This window comes from Balaenoptera ricei, chromosome 1 (assembly GCF_028023285.1).
Source record: "Balaenoptera ricei isolate mBalRic1 chromosome 1, mBalRic1.hap2, whole genome shotgun sequence".
Classification (NCBI taxonomy): Eukaryota; Metazoa; Chordata; class Mammalia; order Artiodactyla; family Balaenopteridae; genus Balaenoptera; species Balaenoptera ricei.
In genome coordinates, this window is record NC_082639.1 from 158,181,861 (window position 1) to 158,203,579 (window position 21,719).

Consider the following 21,719-nt stretch of genomic DNA (forward strand, 5'->3'; position numbering starts at 1 on the left):
TCTTTAGAAGCAGACCCCTCCACATGCCTCAAAGGGAAGATGCAGACCTGTATGCTTCAGGATTTTCTCACCAAAACCCCACACAATTTCTTTACTATTCCAGCCAAGTATGGCCTAGCCCTACCCTCATACCTGCTTTTCTTGGTTTAGCGATAAAGAAACATAGATGGAAATAAAGAAGAGCTATCAGGTAGAAAGATATAAAATAGTGGGGAAAATATTATAAGTAGAGTCAAGTACCACCACCATTTACTAGAAGTGAACTTTCAGCACCAACATTAATATTTTTTCCTGTTATATCTGTAAAGTGATAATAAGTAATACGTACATAACAATTTTTAATTTATTCAAATCTCATTTTTATAACTAACTACTTCACAACAAGTAACATGCTAAGGCAGCATCAATAGATGAGAAAAGGTAGTCCCTGGCCCCAAGGAATGTTGCCCAGAACATTCCTTGAACACAGAGATATGTGAAAAATACCGTCACAATACAGTGTAGCGAGTGCAACAATCAGGCATGCAGAAGTGCAAGGGTAGCAAAAAGGAGTGTGTGATCACAACACTAAAAAGAAGAGTGCACAAAAGACATAATATGTAAATTGAGTTTTGAAAAATGAAGTGGGTTTCCCAGATGCCCCATAGGGAGAAAGGAATTCTTGGAGGAGGGAAAAGCATAAATGAAGACAGTGAATTGTTCATATAATCCAGAAGTGAAGTAGGCAATGGCAGGAGAAATGATTAGACACAGGTGTCATGAATACTTGCATGTCTGCATTTTAGCAAGTCCATTCTAAAGGAAACTTTGAGGATCAACTCGGGGGTGGGGGGCCGCGGGGGGACAGAACTAGTCATTCCTGCAAGAAACACTGTACAGTTGTGCAAAACACTGGAACCAGTTTCTACCAACCCATCAAAAAAAAGACTTCAAAGGCAACGTGGTTATCACAGGAAGGGCTTGTTTTTGTGTTTGTTTTTAGTTCATTAGGCCTCACTTAAAATTCTGATTCCACAATGCACTTGCGCTGGGATCTTGAACAACACTCATAACCTCTGCAAGTTTCAGTATAGTAAGTTTATGTGATTACCTTCATCTGTAATATCCCTGTGTTGCAATCTTAATTAATTAAGATTAATTCATCTTAATCTTAATCTCAAGTTCAGGTCAAAGACTAGTTCCTCTGTGACTGCTCCTCTGAACTGATTCAAAAGCCTTCTCTCCTGTCCTCATTTGTCTTCTCTTCTCTTATGGAATCTCATAAGAACTTCTATGATCTCTTTGGGTTTTTTTGGTTGTTGTTGTCTGTTTGTTTGTTTTTTAATTGAAGTATAGTTGATTTACAATGTCGTGTCAGTTTCAGGTGTACAGCACAGTGATTCCGTTTTCAGATTGTTTTCCCTTATAAGTTATTACAAAATATTGAGTATAGTTCCCTGTGCCATAGAGGAGATCCTTGTTGTATCTATTCTATGCCTTCTTTGAATGACCGTAGCACTTGTTGTCTGTATCATTTTTATGCCTGTTGTGGCTTTGTGACTGAACATGAAAATTTTCTATTTGTTCATGTCCTGGCCCTTCCTTAAAAATGTGTTCATTTATCTATTTCATATTTATTGACTACATCTTAGACACCATGTTAGCTGCTTGTTCTAAATGTTAGTAAAATATAGACCTTCCTGCTCAAAGGGTCACAGTATTTGTGGGAAAACAAAAAAATGAACAACCTATGTCTCAAATAGCTTTGTACTTCCCGAAGAGAACACACCTCGTAGGTACAATAAATATATGTATTATACGTAAATGTATAAATAGTTAATGGCATTAAAAACTTGAGATAACTGCTTTTCGATTCTGAGGAAATGATGATTATATCTCACCAGGAGCTCAATACCACTCTGAGAATGAGGGCTTAACCTCCATCCTGACTCACTGCATCGCTTTCTTAGATGAAAATAGAGTCTGTACATACTCTCTACAAAAAGGCTTATCTGGCATGAATTTCAGATAGCAAGAAGAAAAATTCAAGAGGTTCAGAGAAGCATCCAGAAGCTCAGATGATTGTCTGGCACTAATACAACTTACTTGACAGGAAAATAGAGCTGTAAATTTCACAAAATTAGACGATCTTTTAAGAATTTCAAAACCTCCTGCTATTAATTGGAAATCCTAGAAGAACAGCTTCTTTTAAAGTATACTGATAATATGCTTTACAGCTTAATATTCAGAAGCCTATGTTTTGGCTAAGTGAGCATCAGGAAAAAAGGAAACTTGTGGTTTAGTTCCATTTACTCTGGAACTTCTGGTCAAAACATCTACTTCTGGGCTCAGCCATCTCATCATCTGTAAAATGGAGGCAACTCTAAGAAAACATAGTCACAGAGATGTTGCACAGCTTCATGTGTCATTGTCTTCATTTGTTTCAGAAAACCAATAACATCTAAGCTACGACTGAAAGAGTGCAATGTTATTTGAGGTCATCTAGTGCAGCTCTGTCAAAGTAAAGAAAAGGAAAGGGGCCTAGAATAACTATAATTTTCCCAAGAGGACACAATTATTTTATGGTAAATCTGGGTCAAGAACCCTGATCTCTTTGATGCCATTCCATTGTTCTTTTGTTGGGTTCTGAACAACCCAGAGAAAGAAAGAGAAATAAAATTCCTATGTGCTGTGTCACTGGTACAGGACGTGGCAAGATTGGAATTGGAGAACTACATATTAACAGGTATCTGGGAAATTCTTCAAACTAATTGAGATATATACCAGGTACATAAAACACAGTATGTATTCTCAAGATGATTCTGTGGAATGAACAGAACTGGTAACTGAAGGTGTGTGTGTGCTGCAGTTCCAAACAGGATGGGTGAATTCTTGTTTTCTGGCACCTTGAAGACTCCACCCCAACATACATATTGAAATAAAATTAACATTTCAACTGGGTCATATTTAATTCTGCATGCTCCTGTAAGTCAGCAAAATATTCCATATACCATTTAAGTTGTCACTCACTTTTTAACTTGATTTTTAATTTCTAAAAGTCTTTCCAAACACAAAACAGAGGTTGGAAAATGGTATATGGGAAGCTGCAGAGATGAAATAAGCTTATTTCATTTGGCATAAAGATGAATACCCAAACAACTTCTTCATAGCTGAAAGTGTCCAAATCTGCTATCTTCATGTTGTAGTCAAGGCTTCCGGAAAAATATGCTAACGGATTCCTAATTACCCAAATGCCCCATATCTGTTTCAGTAAGTATCATTATATATTATGGAAATTTTTCTCAGTGACAGAGAAAGACATCCTGGCTGAACATCCCCCTGCCCATGACACAGAGATGATGGTCTCAAGCTATCTTGAAGGCGCTGGAGCCTACTTTATCCGTTACTAATATTAATGGAGGACAAAACTTAATATTCTGTTTGCTCTGTATTTGTTAAATCACTTCTTCCCTTCATTAAAATGGATGGCCCGTAATTGAGTCTGTAGTGTGTGTATCATTGGAAACTGAACAAATTTTTGTTGGTTTTATTAACGTCATAGGTTTCTAGGGAGGGTCTACTCAATAACTAAGTCTAGTTTCTCAGTTACCAATAAATTATGATGTAACTTTGAACAAATTAAGCTCATCATAAAGGAAGGATACTGATAGTTGCTACTACCCCTTCACTGAGGGGCTCTTGTAAAGCACTAAATAAAGTAACTGAGGTGTATATGCATGCATATATTTTCAATGATGATATCTGTACACACTTAAAAAGAACTCTACAGAATGCATTGTAAAAACCTTGATGCTGTGTGTCCCTAGTTCCCAGCTCTCTCATTAAAACTACTTAAATGAACAAAATCTTATCTATTAGGATAGCTATCAGAGTACTCCAAATACTACTTCTTGCAGTACCCTGTCCCAACCCTTTGCCTTCCTCTCCCCATTAGTCCTTAATTCAGAAACCCCAGAGATTTGTTCATTAATTTATGAACATATTTCTTCATTCAGCCAAGAAAATTGATTGATCCCTTACCAAATTTCAGGCACCCTTCTTCAGTATGTTTTATAGGCATGTTCAGGAAACACAGCAGTGATCAACACAGATGAATATAGCCTCTCTCGAGCTGAGGGGAGAGACAAAAGTAAAGAAGCAAATATAAAATCATAAGTTTAAATATGTAAATAAAAATTAAATAAATGAGTAGAATAACTAGTATATCAGGTAAGTGCTGGAGAAAAACAGCAAGCAGGGAAGGGAGATGGAGATTGTTAGCTGGTAGGAGGAGGCTGCGATCTGAAAGTAAGTGATCAATGAGGGCTTTCTGGGGAAGATAAAATTTAAGAGGGAACTTAAGGTTGTGAGAGGGAGCAAGGTGCATATCTGGGAAGTGAATAGTACAAGCATAGGGAACAGTAAGATGGAAGGGCAATGAGGCAAGAGTGGGTTTGGAGTATCCAAGGAGCAGAAAGGATGTCAGTGTGTGGAAAACAGAGGGAGCAAAGTGGAGAGGAGAAGGAAACAGTCAGAGAGGAAACAGAGGCCCAGATTTCTAGGGCTGTGGAGGCACTTTGAGGACTTTGCTTTTCCTGTGAAGAAGCCATTGAAGAGACTTGGGTGACATGATCTGACCTGTTTTAATAGGATCTCTCTGGATGCCATGTTGATTAGAGAGTGTAGGAGAATAAGGACAAGCCCCAGAAGACCAACAGTTGATTCAAAGAAGTGATTTACTCAAAAATGCGCCTCCTCCTCAGTGAGGACGCAGAGCCGGGATCGGCAAATACTGGCCACAAATCAAATCAGGCGCTCAGCCTGGATCTGTGTGACTGGGAGCTAATAATGGTTCTCACGTTTCGAAAGGTTGTTGAAGAAAAAAGGGGAGGAGAAGCTACAGAAACTGTATATGGCCCACAAAGCCTAAGACATTTAAAATCCAGAAAATGCTTTCCAACACCTGATGGAAGGCATCTGGCTGGTAGGAGGTCCTCAGCAAAATTTGGAAGAGGAATACATGAGTCAATTAGTTCCTGAAAACATTGTAAAGTGATAGGTGTCAAGAAACATTTATGCCTTCACCCTTAACCTTCACAAATGATGCCATTTCCATTCAGCTATTGAAAAATATATTCTGGCTTTCCAAACAATAAACCAGAAGGCATTTTCGTACATAAGCAAGGTCATAAACAACTGTCGGCTAAAGTTGAAATAGCAACAAATCAAATAATAACACAAAACATTTTTATAGATTTTTAAACCTTACAAAGCATTTTCATGTTCATTATCTAATTTAATCCTCAAATCAACTCCATGAGATAGTTATTATTTTCCCATTAGAAATGACCACATATTAAATCCTTAGTGATTGCTCAAGAAAAGCTGAAATCTTGAGTGTTACATCTATTAATGCCAAGGTTGGGTTTTTTCCAATGGGAACATTGGATGCTAAAATCAACAGGGATTTTCAGCTCAAGATGGCAGACTAGGAAACCTTTACTTTCTGTTCCTCCTGAAACCATATTTAAATAAAACTGCAGAAATACCAAAATTAAGCAACCAATAAAAGCCAAGACATTGTGGAAGTCATCAACCACAGAAAGATTTCAACACATTTTGAGAAGGCAAACAATTAAATGGAGGAGCCATGAATAAAATAATTAAGAAAAGACTACCCTAAGTAGGGTCTGCACAAAGCCAGTCAGCTTTTGCTGAGCTCTGGTTATAGTCAAGGGCAGAGGAAAGAAGAGGGGCTGAAAACAAGGAGACAAAGATCATTTTAGGAACAAAAGTTCATTTAATGAGCTCCAGGGAACACTCAGCCTGCTGCCATACAAACTCATGAATTACAATGGATTGTTGGTAAGCAAAACAAGAAAACAGGGAACAAACAAAACAAACAAAAATCAGGACATTGTTTCTTACTGAACTCTTCTCAAATGAGATCAAGGAATTATGGTTCAATGCCACAGCTGTAAATCATTTCTGCTCCTGGAGAGGTTAGAAAGGGCTTATAATATTTACCCCTTTTTTTCAGACAGAATTTAGGTCTGAGCAAAACCTTTTGTGTCCTCAAACCTCAAAGTTTATTGGGGATGGAAGTCCAAATTAGCTGTCACATATCATAAAAAGAATCTCATGGGCAGAGGGTCAAACTAATTTTGGAATATATGAATTATGCCCAGTGTTATTTTCAATAGATTTTAAACTAAAATATATAAATAAATTTTTACTCATCTATATGACTGTGGGTTCTGAAACTTCTACATGTCACATGCGTGATACAGAACACACAATGTCAGCCCCAGGAGAGAGAAAACACTCCAATGAAGCAAGCCAAAGAAACAAGTTTCAAACAAGGTAAAGTGATGTGTAGACCAGGATTTTTCAAGTCTTTCCTGTCATGCTGAAGCTTCCAGCTCCTGAATAACAACACATGTTTCCCTTGCCCTAGACACCCAAGAGTATGTCTCCTCTCTTGGGCATAAGAATCGCTAGAGTTACATATGTGTAGTAAACAGTGGACCCAGCTGGCATACTCACAATGACCAAATTGTGTTGATCGTACTTTAAACCAATACGTCGCTCCACGATGAAGTTGCAATAAATGATATATTTGCTTTCCAGACATGAATGAGATGCCTTACTGGATATACTCCAGGAAGGCCAGAGAAACTGGAATAACTTACTGGTGAATTTCTTTCCGGATAGCCCATGATTTATCTAGAATATAAGCTTTACATATCTGGATCCTTCAAACTAGACCAAAGGGAAAATCTGGGCTGCAAGCCTCAATTAGAAATGTGGGGTGCTGCTATGCTGACAACTGGTGCTCCCTGACCTGTATCTTCTGAGGCTAGAACCCAGTGTGGTGGATGAGCAATTCATGCGTTGAACAAAAGAAGACCTCCTACAGGGCAGTGTATGTGTTCATCACATGTATGGCACTTAGGGCTAAGTACCATAAGGGCCACAAGAAAAAAAAAAAAAAAGCAACACATGAAGCATATATGATAAGGAGGCGCCACAGTCCAGAGCACAAACTCTGGAATCACACAGGCTTGCTTCGAATCCCGGCTAAGCCACTACCATCTGTATACCCTGAAGAACAGTCGAAGGTTTAAATGTTGTTTTACCAAATTTCGAAAAAGAAGTGAAGAAAGAACCTATCTGCCAGGAAGGGACATCGTGGGGTGCAGCATCCAGTCGGGTCAGGGCTCTGCATCCCCTGCTCAGAAACCTTCGCCACCTGGCTCATGGTGATGCTGGCAGCTGAGCAGCCCTGGAGAAGGTGTTCCCGTCATCAGGCCTCGCAGAGAAGCGGGGGAGGTCCCTGGAGGAGGCTGGCCACAGCCTGGCAAGCTCTGGGTGCCTCCTGCACTCAGCTCTGAACAGGCTCTGGCCCCTGGGCCCCTTGTGGGGGAAGGGCTGGCCGATACATACACAGGGCTGAGGGGCCTGCAGAGCCGGTGCCCAGGCAGGGTGAGCTCTGCAGGAGAAGGCTTCCACAGTCCCCAACAGTCTCCGCATGGTGGCCCATCCGGTGCCAAACACCTGCCACCCACAGCGAGAAGTCCCAGCCACTAGAAAGTCCAGAAGGGGTCGGGCTATGGGGGCCCCGCCCTTTGCCCTTGGGCCGGGGTTTCTCCACGGGCTGGGCTTGCATGCGCCCCCCGCCCCACCCCCTGCCCCACCCACCCTTTCTCTGTGACGGGTACAATGGACATGTCACAAGCGCCAGGCTGAGCCATCCAGTGTCCAGTGCGTGCTAGACCTTGAGAGGAGGTGAAGCTAAGGAGAAGCTCTCCCAGTTTCACTCTGTTCTCGGATCGCTTGGCGCACAACCGGTCCTACATGGGCAATTTACTATGCAAATTTCGTACCTGGCTTCGCCACCGCCGCCGGCCCCACCGCCCGCCCCGCCGTGGGGCCCCGGTGGGCTGTCACCCGCTGGTTTTGCCTTCCTGGGAGGCTGCCACATCTGACCAGGACCACCCTGCTGCTCCAGCGCCTGCCATCTGCCCTGAGCAGGGAGTCAACGTCAGGAAGCTGGTACCATCCAGTCACCTCCCACTGAGGAGAGGGGGGCTGGGGAAAACAGGGGCAGAATGCAAAATGACAGCCTGGGAAGGAGGTGAGAAGAGGGAGGTGAAGGTCCCATCCCATGCCATGGTGTCCTCTGCCCCAACCGCATGCTGCTCCCTGCTGCTGGAGAAGCCAACAAAAAAAGTGCTGGGTGAAGACCACCGGCCCAAATCACCAGGCTCACCGATGTCTGGGAAGGAGTTGCAGCGTGAAGAGTCTTCACGCATCTCAACAAGAAGCTCCTCTTCCCTGCTATCTACCAGCAGTAGGCCCTGGAAGCGGAAGATTCCCCTGCCGGTTTTTCTGCCGCTGCCAAGGCTGAGGTCACCCCCGTCGGGGAACGAGGCACTGACATGGGATCGAGGTGAGCTGCCCCCTCCTCCTAAGCTTCTGTGCTTAGCTGCTGCCAAAAACCCAGGCACCTTGGAGAAGAACATTCAGTGTCGCTGGAAAAAGATCCCCAAGAATATAAGGAAGGTCCAGCCACCGTCCCATGAAAAAGAACCCCCTACACCCATCTGTGTAGATTCTACCCCTCCTTTATACTTACCTACCCCTCTTCCAGTCCCTACCATCAATCCCCCTATTTTAACTGGGCAGCCCATGACTTCTGTGGCAATCCCTTCCACCAGCATGGTCACGGCATCTGGAAGTTTGACCTTGCAGCCTAGTGTCTACATGGACACTACTGCCCCTTCCCAATCTGTCATTGTTAGGTCTCCCCCAGGTTCAGGGTGGAGCAGAGGCACCCTGCAGGGGTACCAGTGTCCATCACCCCACCTGTGCCGATGGTCCCCTGCGCCACCCCAATTTTTAACCATCCCTTTGGCCCCCAAACCAACCCTCAGCCCATATTTGGGATCTCTGATGGGCAGCAGAGGGCCTCTCTCCCTGGTGCTCCTGTTTTCTCCAGACGCCCATTTACAGCTTCAGCTCCTGTTTTCCCCAGCCCCCCATTTATGGCTTCAGGTCCTGTTTTCCCCAGCCCCCCATCTACAGCTTCGGCTCCTGTTTTCCCCAGACCCCCATTTACGGCTTCGGCCGTCATTGGTGCTTCAGCAGGCAGCACCTCTGACACCAAACCTATGGACACCACACCTCCTTCCCAGGCTGTCATTTTCCATTTGGCTCCTGTTTTCCCCAGACCCCCATTTACGAGTCCGGCCGGCATCGGTGCTTCATCAGGCAGCAGCTCTGACACTGTACCTATGGACACCACACCTCCTTCCCAGGCTGTCATTTTCCATTCGGCTCCTGTTTTCCCCAGCCCCCCATTTACGGCTTCGGCCGTCACCGGTGCTTCAGCAGGCAGCAGCTCTGACACTGTACCTATGGACACCACACCTCCTTCCCAGGCTGTCATTTTCCATTCGGCTCCTGTTTTCCCCAGCCCCCCATTTACGGCTTCGGCTGTCACCAGTGCTTCAGCAGGCAGCAGCTCTGACACTGTACCTATGGACACCACACCTCCTTCCCAGGCTGTCATTTTCCAGTCTGCCCCTGTCTCCAGGCAGAAGCAATAGGCATTTCACAGGGCTGTTCCTAGTTCTGGGAACACACCACCCAGTGGTAGCAATGCCTCAGCCCATGCCTCGACTCATTTACCTGCAACGCCGGCCAACAGATAGACCAACACTTCAAGCTTCCTTAGACCCAGGTCTCCCGTCTCAGGCCACATTGGGGGCCAACGATGGGCAGAGGCCTAACGATAATTTTCTATTGGGAAACCCAGCAGCCTCAGCACAAGATAAAGTCCTAGTCGCTCCTGCAGCCTAGCCACCACGAGTCAGCATCATGCAGTCAGCTTTGCCAGCTTCCCTATTCGCCACCACCAGCAACACGCAGCCGGCCTTTGGCGACAACCCAGGCATTCTCCCCAGGGCTGTGTCCATTGCTACTGGCTTTGGAGTTGCCACCAGGATGCCCAGTACTGGGGACAGTAGCTCGCTCTTTGCCGATACCACACCGGGCCCACTGTTCAGGGGACCTGCAGCCCCTACGGCCGGTGGGAGCCTTGGAGTCGGTGTGTCAGCCCCAGGCCTCACTCATTCAGAGGCATCCAGACCACTTAACTTCGGGGCAGGACTAAGTGGGGCACTCAGCACCGCTTCTGTTCCTACTTTGGGCCAGACAACCTGCCATCTACCTTACCACGGCAAGGCTGCTGCAGTAGGAGGGGCAGGCACCATCCCAGCATTTGGGAACATACCTGATTCCACCTTAAATCCAAATACCTGGGGCCTACCTGGGCTGAATACAGGTGGTACGGTGATGGCAGGGGACAACACCATCCCCACGATGGGAGGCCCTAGTGTTTCCACTTGCCGTCACTGCACACAGGGCCCATCTGGACGTAGAAAATCTACTTTTAAAAGTTCCATCACCAAGGAGAAGAAATCTGTCTCAATGGACATGTCAGTTTCCACCTTCCAACAGAGCACACCGTTGCAAGTGTGCTTACCACCCGTGGGTTTCAACACACTTCTAGTTCTACCTTATTTCCAAACACAAGGGGCCCACCTGCCCACAACCCAGGTGGTGGCCATCTAGGAGGGAACAACATCATGCCCATGACTGGAGGACCTGGTATTCCCGCTTACAACTGGGATCCACCTGGCCAATACACAGGTGGTGCGGATGGAGGGCACAACATCTCACCGGTGCTGGGAGGCCCTGTGTCAATAACTGCCATCAGACTTGGAACCCATCTGTGCTGAGAACTGAGGGGGGGTGGGGGGGCATGGGGGACAGCACCACACCTGCTGTGACTGGATACACTTCTGGTGCCACATTCATACAAAGCACCTGCCCACCCGCCCGGTCAAAACCCAGGTGGTGCCATGGGGGATAGCACCATCCATATTTAGAGAGGAAGCTCTACTCTCAGGAAGAACACTGGGGTCCCCAAGTTAGGACACCCCTCTGACTTAGACGAGCCAGCATTGTGTTTGGAGGCTCCTGGTCAGGGCAGCTGTGCCTGTGCTCATAGGAGTCTGGCAGCCTCATAACCTGCCCAGGGCTTCATAGGAGCCATCAGCTAATTCCTTTCTTCTATGAAGAAACTCAACAAATGAAGAGCAGATCTTATTCTGCAAACTGTGTGTCACCATGAATGGACTTTGCCTCACTGGAAAGCGGCTCAGCCCCTTTAAGTGAAACTTAACCTCCTCTCTTCCTACAGCAAGCTGGAGGACCACACCTCAGGGGTGTGCAAGAGTGTGTGTGTGTGTGTGTGTGTGTGTGTGTGTGTGTTGGAGGGTGAGGAGCATATGAGCTCACTTCAGAACTACACCAGACTTGAGAAGTTCCAGTTAGGAGAATGGAAGAGAGCTGGCTGTATCATCCACTGTGCCATCCCTGGCTTGACTGTTAACTTGGCGGACCCAAGCTCCTGGCCAGTTTTCCCTAGACTTGGAACTGGCAGGATGCCCACTGCTGTTTTCAGATGCTTCCCTTCCCCCTATGCATTTGCCTCAATGGGCCCTTCTCTTTCCCAGCTTTATGTACATATATATATATATATATATATATATATGTCAATAAAACCTTGTTCATATTAATCTGCTTCTGTTTATGTGTCTTTACTCACTGACTCAGCTGTAGAGGAAGAACTGACATATGTGAGTGGTGATGTGTGAGCCAGACTTAAGACACCAAAATTTTGTGTCCCAGTGACTGGGATGTGGAATTAGGCACACATTATGGCTGCATGTGCTGACTCCTGAAATCTGTTTTCAGTGTAACAAGTGACAATCAGGAGGAACTAAGGTCCAGAGGAGGGAGAGATGGGGTTACTCACCCTGACTTCTCTATATGTCTCTCTGTCCCCTCACCACTCCGACCACACTGGAGGCTAGAGAATCCCTGATGTGTGAAAAGGAACCACACTTAATGATTGTACTTTTCGAAAATGTTGAAATGTCTTTTGGGGCATCTTTTTATTCAATTGAGACTTAGGCCAGTCAACTTCATATATTCCCTTTACACACAGAGAGGACAGATTTGGCATCCAGGTTCATGTGTCTAGAGAAACGAAGGAAGAGTTCATACCTGCTCTGTAATTACTGAAAATTTAAGTTGACCTCAAATGTACCATGTTGCTTAAAATAGCAGAAAAGATCCTCTTTAATAACTGGCTTGGCTCTGAGCTAACCCACTAAAATATCAAATCACAAGAGTGACAATTGTGCCCAGTTCTGGCTGGCCCTGGAGTTCTACTGGGCCTCCACTAGGTTTAATAATGGCAAAATTCCTGAGTCTGTGCAGCCTATCTTCTAGTTGGAAGGGAGAACAGAAACCCATGTACATTATCTGGTAGGTTCGCCAGGAATAAACGCTATGGAGATTAAGCAGTATATGATGAGGAGAGATTGTGGGCAGAGAGGAGCAAGACTTTCAACGTAAACGGTAGACAGGATAAGTCTTACTGGGAAGGTGGAATTTGAACAGTCTAGAGGGAGGCAGATGAGTCAGACATCTGAGGGAAAAGCATTCCAGATCATGGGAATAACCTCTGCAAGGCCCAGAGGAAGGATGCCAGTGTCCTCAGGGAAGAATTAGTAAATAATGTGGCTGGAATAGAGTCAGCAAGTAGGAGGGAGGGAAGGAGGAAAGGAGGACAGAGGAGATGTGTGTAGAATTCCCTGCATCACCATTTATTGACTGAGTGATCACAAACAGTTAATTCAACCTTCAAGTGTTTCATTGAACTCAGTGCTTTTCCTATGGCCTATTGACCTCTCAAGAGTTTTGGAAGGATAAAATAATGTAGAGAAGTGACTTACAAGCCTCTGTTACTGTTCTATACATAAGGATAGATGGATAGACAGGTAGATATAGATAGACAGATACATAGATAGATAGATACATAGATGATAGATAGATAGAGAGAAACACAGAGAAAGATAGAGAGATAGATAAATACACAGATAGATAGATAGAGAGATGGAGAGATAGACAGTTAGATAGACACACAGATAGATAGATAGATACACAGATAGATAGATAGACAGATAGATAGGTAGAGATAGATAGACAGAGAGATAGATAGATAGACAGACAGATAGACAGAGACATAGATAGAGAGATAGATATAGATAGATCCATAGACAGACAGATAGATACAGAGATAGAGAGAGAGAGAGAGAGAGAGAAACATAGATAGATAGATAGATAGATAGATACAGAGATAGAGAGATAGAGAGAGAGAGATAGATACATAGATAGATAGATAGATAGATAGATAGATAGATAGATAGATAAAGTTAAGGACTGAATTTCTGTGCCCCCCCCCAACCAAATTCATATGTTGAAACCCTATCCTCTTATGTATGATGGAATTAGGAGGTGGAGCCTTCAGGAGGTAATTAGGTTTAGAAGAGGTCATGAGGGTGAAGCTGCCATGATGTAATTAGCTCTTATAAGAAGAGAAAGATACACCAGAGCTTTCCCTCTCCACCATGTGAAGAGACAGCAAGAAGGTGGCCCTCTACAAGCCAAAAAAGGAGGACTCACCAGGAACTGGATTTGCCTTGATCTTGGACTTCCCAGACTCCAGAACTGTGTGAAACGACTGTTGTTCAAGACACTCAGTCTATGATATTTTGTTATAGCAGCCTAAGCAGACTGATACAGATAGGTAAACAGGGAGATAATGATTGATAGATGATAGATAGATAGATAGATAGATAGATAGATAGATAGATATACATACATTCATACTCACTTCAATGACAGATGGAGATACTGCACATATATGTATGCTTAATGAATTCCTTCTAAAGCTTTCACTTGGCAATTCAAATGGGAGATCCCCTTTTTAAAGGGAGCATAAAAGTGCTTACTTTTATGAAGTACACAGGTGGAAAAATATAACAGCCTAAAAATGCACAGCACTGAGCCTAGTGCAACATTTATGAGATTAGACCTGTAAAAACAAAGAACACCATCACAGAGAGGCTTCCAGACTCCTCCAGGCACCCAGGCTCCTGATTCATTTACTCTAAGTTGTTTGTTACGGTTCCAGAGGATCAAAACTCCTGTTCCCGAACCTTTTCTGTTTTGATTTTTTTTAGATTCCATATATACGTGTTAGCATATGGTATTTGTTTTTCTCTTTCTGACTTACTTCACTCTGTACGACAGACTCTAGGTCCATCTACCTCACTACAAATAACTCAATTTCATTTCCTTTTATGGTTGAGTAATATTCCATTGTGTATATGTGCCACATCTTCTTTATCCATTCATCTGTCGATGGACACTTAGATTGCTTCCATGTCCTGGCTATTATAAATAGAGCTGCAATGAACACTGTGGTACATGACCCTTTTTGAATTATGGTTTTCTCAGGGTATATGCCCAGTAGTGAGATTGCTGGGACAGGACAGGAATAAAGACACAGACGTAGAGAATGGACTTGAGGACACGGGGAGGGGGAAGGGGAAGCTGGGACAAAGCGAGAGAGTGGCATGGACATATATACACTCCCAAATGTAAAACAGATAGCTAGTGGGAAGCAGCCGCATAGCACAGGGAGATCAGCTTAGGGTTTTCTGACCACCTAGAGGGGTGGGATAGGGAGGGTGGGAGGGAGACGCAAAAGGGAGGGGATATGGGGATATATGTATATGTATAGCTGATTCACTTTGTTATAAACGAGAAACTAACACACCATTGTAAAGCAACTATACTCCAATAAAATGTTAAAATAAAAAACAAACTCCTGCTACCTGGCTTCAGAGAATCTCCTGCCCTTGTAGTCAGAACTGCCTCCCAGAAGCAGGGTTGATATCCAGGTTGCTTCTAATAGTTCCACACCTTCTCTCTGGGGTGCCTGGCAATATTATCAGGGACAATTTTTAATTTTAAAAACTCATACTTCTTGGCTTTTTATTTTTAAAAAATGGCCTTCAAAGCTGATAAGAATGATCCTGATAAGGCAAGCATTTAACAAATGTATGAGAGATTTAAAGATAATTTTGAATTTCATGTTTTTTGATGCATTTACACAGTTGAAGCTATTTCTAAATAAAGTATTTTTTATGAAAATAATACATGAACATGATAGCAACTCAAATAATACTGAAATTCAACCCGTCTAACCCCAGTTCCCCTCTCCAGAGACAGGTTTTCGCTACTTCAATGTCACCCCCATAATTCTAAACATTATATTTATCCTGCTATATCCATTTTAGATCCATTTTAACACCCTAACATGAAGGAGGAAGATAAACTCCTGCCCCCACTACTACTCATCACTCTTCTTTTCCAATACATAATATTCATGTCATTACTCATGCTGCTTCTCTTTTGTAACTTCATGGAGTTTTGCTAGCTTTATTGATGGGAGAAGTGGTAGCACGGTAGCTAAAAGCACTGGATCTGGACATGGACCACATGGCTTGGAAGCTTTCTTCCTCAGTTAATTAGCTCTGCAATCCTGAGTAATTCATATAACCTTCCTGGGCCTCTGTTTCCTCACCTGTAAACCGAGGAAATGGATGATACCCATCGCACGGAGTTGCTCATGGCAAATAATAATAAGGCATTTGCAGCCTTTAGTATCCAACACCCAGAAGCTCTCAAGAAATATTAGCTCTAGTATATAAGCTATACTCTCAACTTTCTTATGGTATCAACTTTCCCCCTAATCTCTTCATTTTCTTTCTGCCTGAGACTATTTGTGTCCCCACAGCTCTCTGTCTTTCCTCTCGCCTTGTACAGCTCACCTTCTGTCAATACCATGTTTGTTTCGTTTGTCTGTGCTGATCCCATTTACATTTTCTTATGCAATCACAGCAAATGGTCCTGTGTTTTGTTTTTTTTGTTTGTTTTTTTTTAATTTTTTAAATTAATTAATTTATTTATTTTTGGCTGTGTTGTGTCTTCGTTTCTGTGCAAGGGCTTTCTCCAGCTGCGGCAAGCGGGGGCCACTCTTCATCGCGGTGCGCGGGCCTCCCACTGTCGCGGCCTCTCCCGTTGCGGAGCACAAGCTCCAGACGCGCAGGCTCAGCAGCTGTGGCTCCGCGGCATGTGGGATCTTCCCGGACCAGGGCTCAAACCCGTGTCCCCTGCATTGGCAGGCAGACTCTCAACCACTGCGCCACCAGGGAAGCCCGGTCCTGTGTTTTATCTACAGGTTGACAACAAGGGTTGAAAACCAAGAAGTTATATTAACTATTTAAGTTTTGCTCAGTCCTGGGTTAACTCTGGTTAGTAATAAGCAGGGTATTTTCCCTGCATGTCTCTCAAGAATTAGAAGGTGGCTTGGGGAAGATTTGAGAATTTCAGACTCATGGATGCATGTCTTTCTTGTCCTAAATATTTTCTTTTTAGAGATCTAGAAACAGCCCTTGACTGTTATGAGACTGCCCAGGCCCTCCCTGAGCCAGTCACTGCCGTGAACCCAGGTTGATGTGATGTAGTGAGGCTGCCTGACCAGCAGTTCATACTTTACCTGAGACAGACCTGGGCGTGGTCCTCTCAGCAGTCCCAGGACAGGAACTTTCTCTAATTATTGAGAGACACATGCAGGGAAAATACCCTGCTTATTACTAACCAGAGTTTTAGCCTGAAGTAGTGCCATACAAAATTTTTAATCTTACAAGACACATGAGGCCCTTGGTGAGATCTCACTGATGGCCTAGACCAGTGTATTTGGCTCAATATGGAATAAGGACTACCTGCTCCAGAATTACCTGGAGTACTGGTTGAAATCCAGATGGTTTTCAGATGCCCCTCCCAGGTAGGAAAACCGAGGCTCGGAGAATCCCACAGGTGCTAAGTGGTAGAGCCATAATACGTATCTCCTGGATTTGTCCAAGGCTAAGGGGCTGGGAGAGACAGAAAGACCAAACCAAACAAAACCACTCTTGAAAAGTTGTCTCTCTGAGGTAAATAGTACTTTTGCCTTAAATTCACACTAAGTTGGAGATCAGAGAGTTTCTTAGAAGTAGGTTTTCACAAGACAAAGGACAAATGAAAGTTTATGTCTACAGATATGGGGATTGGTTGGGGCTGGGGGGGACATTGAGATAAAGGGTTCAAAACACGAGCTCCAGCAGTTTCTAGTTTGCTACAGGACTCGCCCAGGCTGTTGTATAGAAACTTGGAAACACTGACTGTGGTGAAATATCTAAGCTAGCCACATGAACAATCTCTCAAAAATACTTTTCTCTTTCCCTTGAAACATGATTTTATTGATTTCACCAAATAAATATCTCAAAGTTATGACAGAAAGTTGAGTAACTTATATGCTTGGAATTGCATTTATTATTCTTAACAAGCACAATTGTAGTGCTTAGACTATAACAAGTACTATTCTAAGTGCTTAGCAAATATTAACTCACTTAATCCTCATAATGGCAACCCTATAGGTAGGTATTATTCATAATATTCACCTTTTTTTGGAGGAAACTGAGACCCAGAGAGGATGAATAGCTTGTCTAATGTCACACAGTAAGTAGGTGGCAAAAACCCAGGATTAAAACCAGACCGTCTAGACTTTCATCACTTTGCTGTGTCCCCTTATTATAAGTTGTGTTTAGGGAAGCGACTAAATTGACAAGACTCTGAACTAAAAGGAGAAGGGAGAAATGAGAAAATGAGTGATCCTAGAAACTAGACAGGATTTAGGCCCAGAAATTTCTGGTGATGTGACCCGGAAGAACAAGAACTTGGTTGGAATATTAACTTGGGGTAGTATCTGAATCCATTGAGAAATGGTTTTGTTTTCTTTAAAATTTAGAAAGGCCAGTTGGATGAAGATTAATGAAAAAAAAAAAAAGTAGAAAGGAAAAGAAGAAGGTGCCTTAAGTGAGACATAACCTCTTCCCTCTAAGTACTAGGGGTGGGCATCCTGTGGGAAAGGATGGAGCTCTCTCTACAGGTTTGTCACAAGGATGAACAAGGAGAAACATGGCAACCATTGTACTGGTTTTGATGATCCCTCAAAACCAAGGCTTCAGTTTCCAAGAACGACCTACGGTAGCATACCTACCGTGTGTCAGACATGCCACTAAGTGTGTTTCCAGTCACACATTTTAATTGGAGAAATAGTTCCTATGAGGTACACATTAGTTCCCTATGGCTGCTGTAGCAAATTACTGCAAATGTGCTTGCTTAAAACAAAACACACTTATTTTCTTATGGTTCTGCAAGACAGAGGTCCAAAACCAGTTTCCCTGGGCTGAAACCAGGAGTTGACAGGGCCATCCATCCTCCTTCTAGAGGTTCTAAGGGAGAAACTGTTTCATTGCCAGCATTCCTTGACTTCTGGCCACATCAATCCAACCCCAATTTCATCATCACATTCTCTTTGGAGTAAAAACTCCCTCTGCCTCTCTCTTACAAGAACACCAGTGGTTACAGTTGGGCCCATCCAGGTAGTCCAGCAGAATCTCCCCATCCCAAGACCCTTACTTTCATCCCACTGGCAAAGTCCCTTCTGCCGCTTAAGGTGACATTCACAGATTCTGGGGATTAGAATGTGGCTATTTGGGGGCAACGGTATTATTCAATCTACTACAAAGTAGATACTATCATCTTTCTCAGATGCAGGAAATGAAGTTTAGGGAAGTAATTTGTCTCAGGTCTACAATTTCCAGAGTAGAGACTGAAATTCTGGCCGTGAGACTTTAGGACACACTGTAAACAACTTTAATCTATGTCCTTAACTACTGCATAATCCTCGGTTAAGAGTCACACTTAGGTATCAAGACCCAATTGAATACAACACTATGTACTGTCTCCTCTTTCACTTTATTTGCCTTGTGTATTCATGAATCTTGCCCAGAGCAGAAGAGTTCAGAAAATTGTTATGCGGGTTTACTAAGAGAAAGCATTTACTGTTTGATGTGCACGGAGTAACGGAAGGCTTTTTAAAATAAAATATGCCACCAAATAGTGTTATCGCCATTTTACGTATTTAAACAACCAGACAACAACAACGAAAAGCTACAGATGCAAAGGTGTCAGGGACATGTCTAAAGGCAACCTGCCAGAAAAAGGGCTGGAACCAGATGCCAGATGCCCAGGTCTGAATTCTTCCTATCCACTCCTGATTAAGCACCTGTTCAGAGGGCTTGTGGCTCATCACCCAACACCTGAGTCTTTATATCCCAGCTTCAAGACGGAAATTAGCCGAGGGATCACAGATATTGTACTAATCACTACTTCGTAATCTGCTATCCCCATCCTTTGTGGGACAGAACTGGGGCACTTCTAAAATCCTTTTCTGCTTGAGAAAGAGCAGAGCAGCCTTTGCTCCTCTGGCTGTGGCCTCCTGTGCTTTGCAAAGGTGATTTGGCAAGTGCAGCTGCAAACCCATCTCCAGTATCACACATCTATGGAAAATTCCAGTCAGGTTTTAGACCCAGTCGCAGTACATTTTCCTGAGGATCAGTAATGATTTTCTGAGGATCAGTAATGCTCTCCGTATGCTGGCTGACAAGGCCATGACCTCTGCGCTTACTATACTCCATTTGTCAGCTCCGCTCTGACACAGTTGTCCGCGGGATTCCTTAGGAATACTGGAGGTATTTAGGCACAATTTCAGGGGCTGCTCTTGCCTGTTTCCTCTCATTTCTTAATCAACATTTCCCAGTTGAGACTATAAATAATTCAACTTGGGTGGGTTATCAGAGACATTCTTCCCTACTCTACTCCATTTGAATATCTGTGCTCTTTAAGTTTCACATACGTGGCATCACATATTTCCCATCATCGCTATTTTCAACAGTCAGGGCTACAAAGGTAATTGGCACGTTCATTAGCCTTTCCATTTCTTTCCCTCTTGATAGTTTAAGAGTGATTTGCTAAAGACTGTGCGTTTCGATGTTTTGCAAAGCTCAGTGGTACAGAGACAATATTGGAATTCTGCCCTGGAGAAATAGACATTCTGTTAATTGTTCTCCTTCTCTTATAGAACAGAAAAGAGATTCATCTATCACACAGTTACTCAAGGTTTCTCTACTTGCATTGCCAAGGATCTGGATAAGACTGGTAATACTCCACATTTTCTGTTGGAAGGTACTTTGCATTCCATAAAATTAAATCCACACCATATGAGAACTTTAGTCTAACCTCTCATCTATTGATTCATGAGGTTTGGCTCACTGAGAGTTCCCCTCCCATACTATTGTGCAGAAAAGGAGTTGTTGGCCAAAACCACGGTCAAATGTTTATATTACATTTCCCAGTTTGTCAGTTATTTTAATGTTTGGGTTGCCTTTTGCCGTGAAGAATTCTTTAATTTTTATGAAGTCAAATCAACCCTCCTTTTTCTTTATGATATCTCAGTTTCATGTTCTGCTTAGGGACAGACTTTCTCATAACAAGAGTATGATTTCTCATCCTATTTTACATTCTTCTAGGTATTTGTTTCTTGCAATGGAATATTACCAAATGTATGCTACACATGCAGTCCTCGCTCTGAACAGTTTAGCCATGCATGAATTTCAGTTGCCATGATTTAGTTAAACAATCCCAGGACCACAACAAAACAATCAAATTTCAGTTACTGCCATATTAACTGTGAGGAAGGGCAGAAAATACAAACTTCACAGCTAGTTCTTAACTCCACAAATCACCCGGGATATAACAGATGTGTATCATGGTCAGTGAACAATCAGGTCCCTTCTTTGAAAGTCTGTAGGTCATTGCTCACTGTGCATGTTACTCAGTTCACATACAGACAGCAAAATCCATGTATTGCTTAGAATAGAACCATTTAATCTTCAAGTTGGAATTTTCCAGCTTTGTTTTTGTTATTGATTTCCAGTTTGACCTCACTGCAGTCTGAGAACAGACTTTATATGATTTCTGATGTTTCAAATTTATGAGAGTGTGTTTTATGGCCCAGAATGTGTTCTTAGTGTATACTTCATGTGAGCTTGAGATAATGTGTATTCTGCTGTTGTTGGATGAAGTAGTCTGCAGATGTTTATTCTATCCGTTTGGTCGACGGTGTTGTTGAATTCAGCTTTGTCTGTACTGATTTTCTGCCTGATGGATTTGTCCATTTATGATAGAGGGGTGTAGAAATCTCCAACTATGATAGTGGATTTATCTCTTTCTCCTTGCAGTTCTATCAGTTGTTGTGTCACGAATTTTGATGCTTCGGTATTAGGCACATGAACATTAAGAAATTGTTGGGCTTCCCTGGTGGCGCAGTGGTTGAGAGTCTGCCTGCCAAAGCAGGGGACGCGGGTTCGAGCCCTGGTCTGGGAAGATCCCACATGCCGCGGAGCAACTGGGCCCGTGAGCCACAATTACTGAGCCTGCGCGTCTGGAGCCTGTGCTCTGCAGCAAGAGAGGCCGCGATAGTGAGAGGCCCGCGCACCGCGATGAAGAGTAGTCCCCGCTTGCCGCAACTGTAGAAAGCCCTCGCATAGAAATGAAGACCCAACACAGCCATTTAAAAAAAAAAAAAAAAAAAAAAGAATTGTTATGTCTTCTTGGAGAGTTGACCCCTTTATCATTATGGAATGATAATGCCCTCTTTGTGCCTGATAATTGTCTCTGCTCTTAACTCTGCTTGGCCTGAAATTGATACAGCTTCTCAAACTTTCTTTTTATTAGTGTTAGCATGATGTAGCTTTCCCCAACCCTTTACTTTTAAGCTGTATGTGCCTTCATACTTAAAGTAGATT

At 43.4% G+C, this 21,719-nt stretch overlaps 1 long non-coding RNA gene across 19 annotated transcripts in view; it reads right to left on the reverse strand.

The window, feature by feature from the left end:
• Positions 1-21,719, reverse strand: part of LOC132374897 (uncharacterized) — a 105,202-nt gene that overhangs the window by 47,052 nt on the left and 36,431 nt on the right. For 13 of the 19 annotated variants that reach the window (XR_009505804.1, XR_009505820.1, XR_009505809.1 and 10 more), the window contains exons 7-9: positions 15,798-16,201; positions 14,799-14,902; positions 4,021-4,111 (exon numbers count right to left, since the gene is read on the reverse strand). This is a non-coding gene — a long non-coding RNA (uncharacterized LOC132374897). Of the gene's footprint in view, positions 1-4,020; positions 4,112-11,986; positions 14,903-15,042; positions 16,202-16,812; positions 16,902-21,719 lie in introns of those variants that run through there. The other 6 variants (XR_009505822.1, XR_009505816.1, XR_009505821.1 and 3 more) reach the window with 6 other exon arrangements.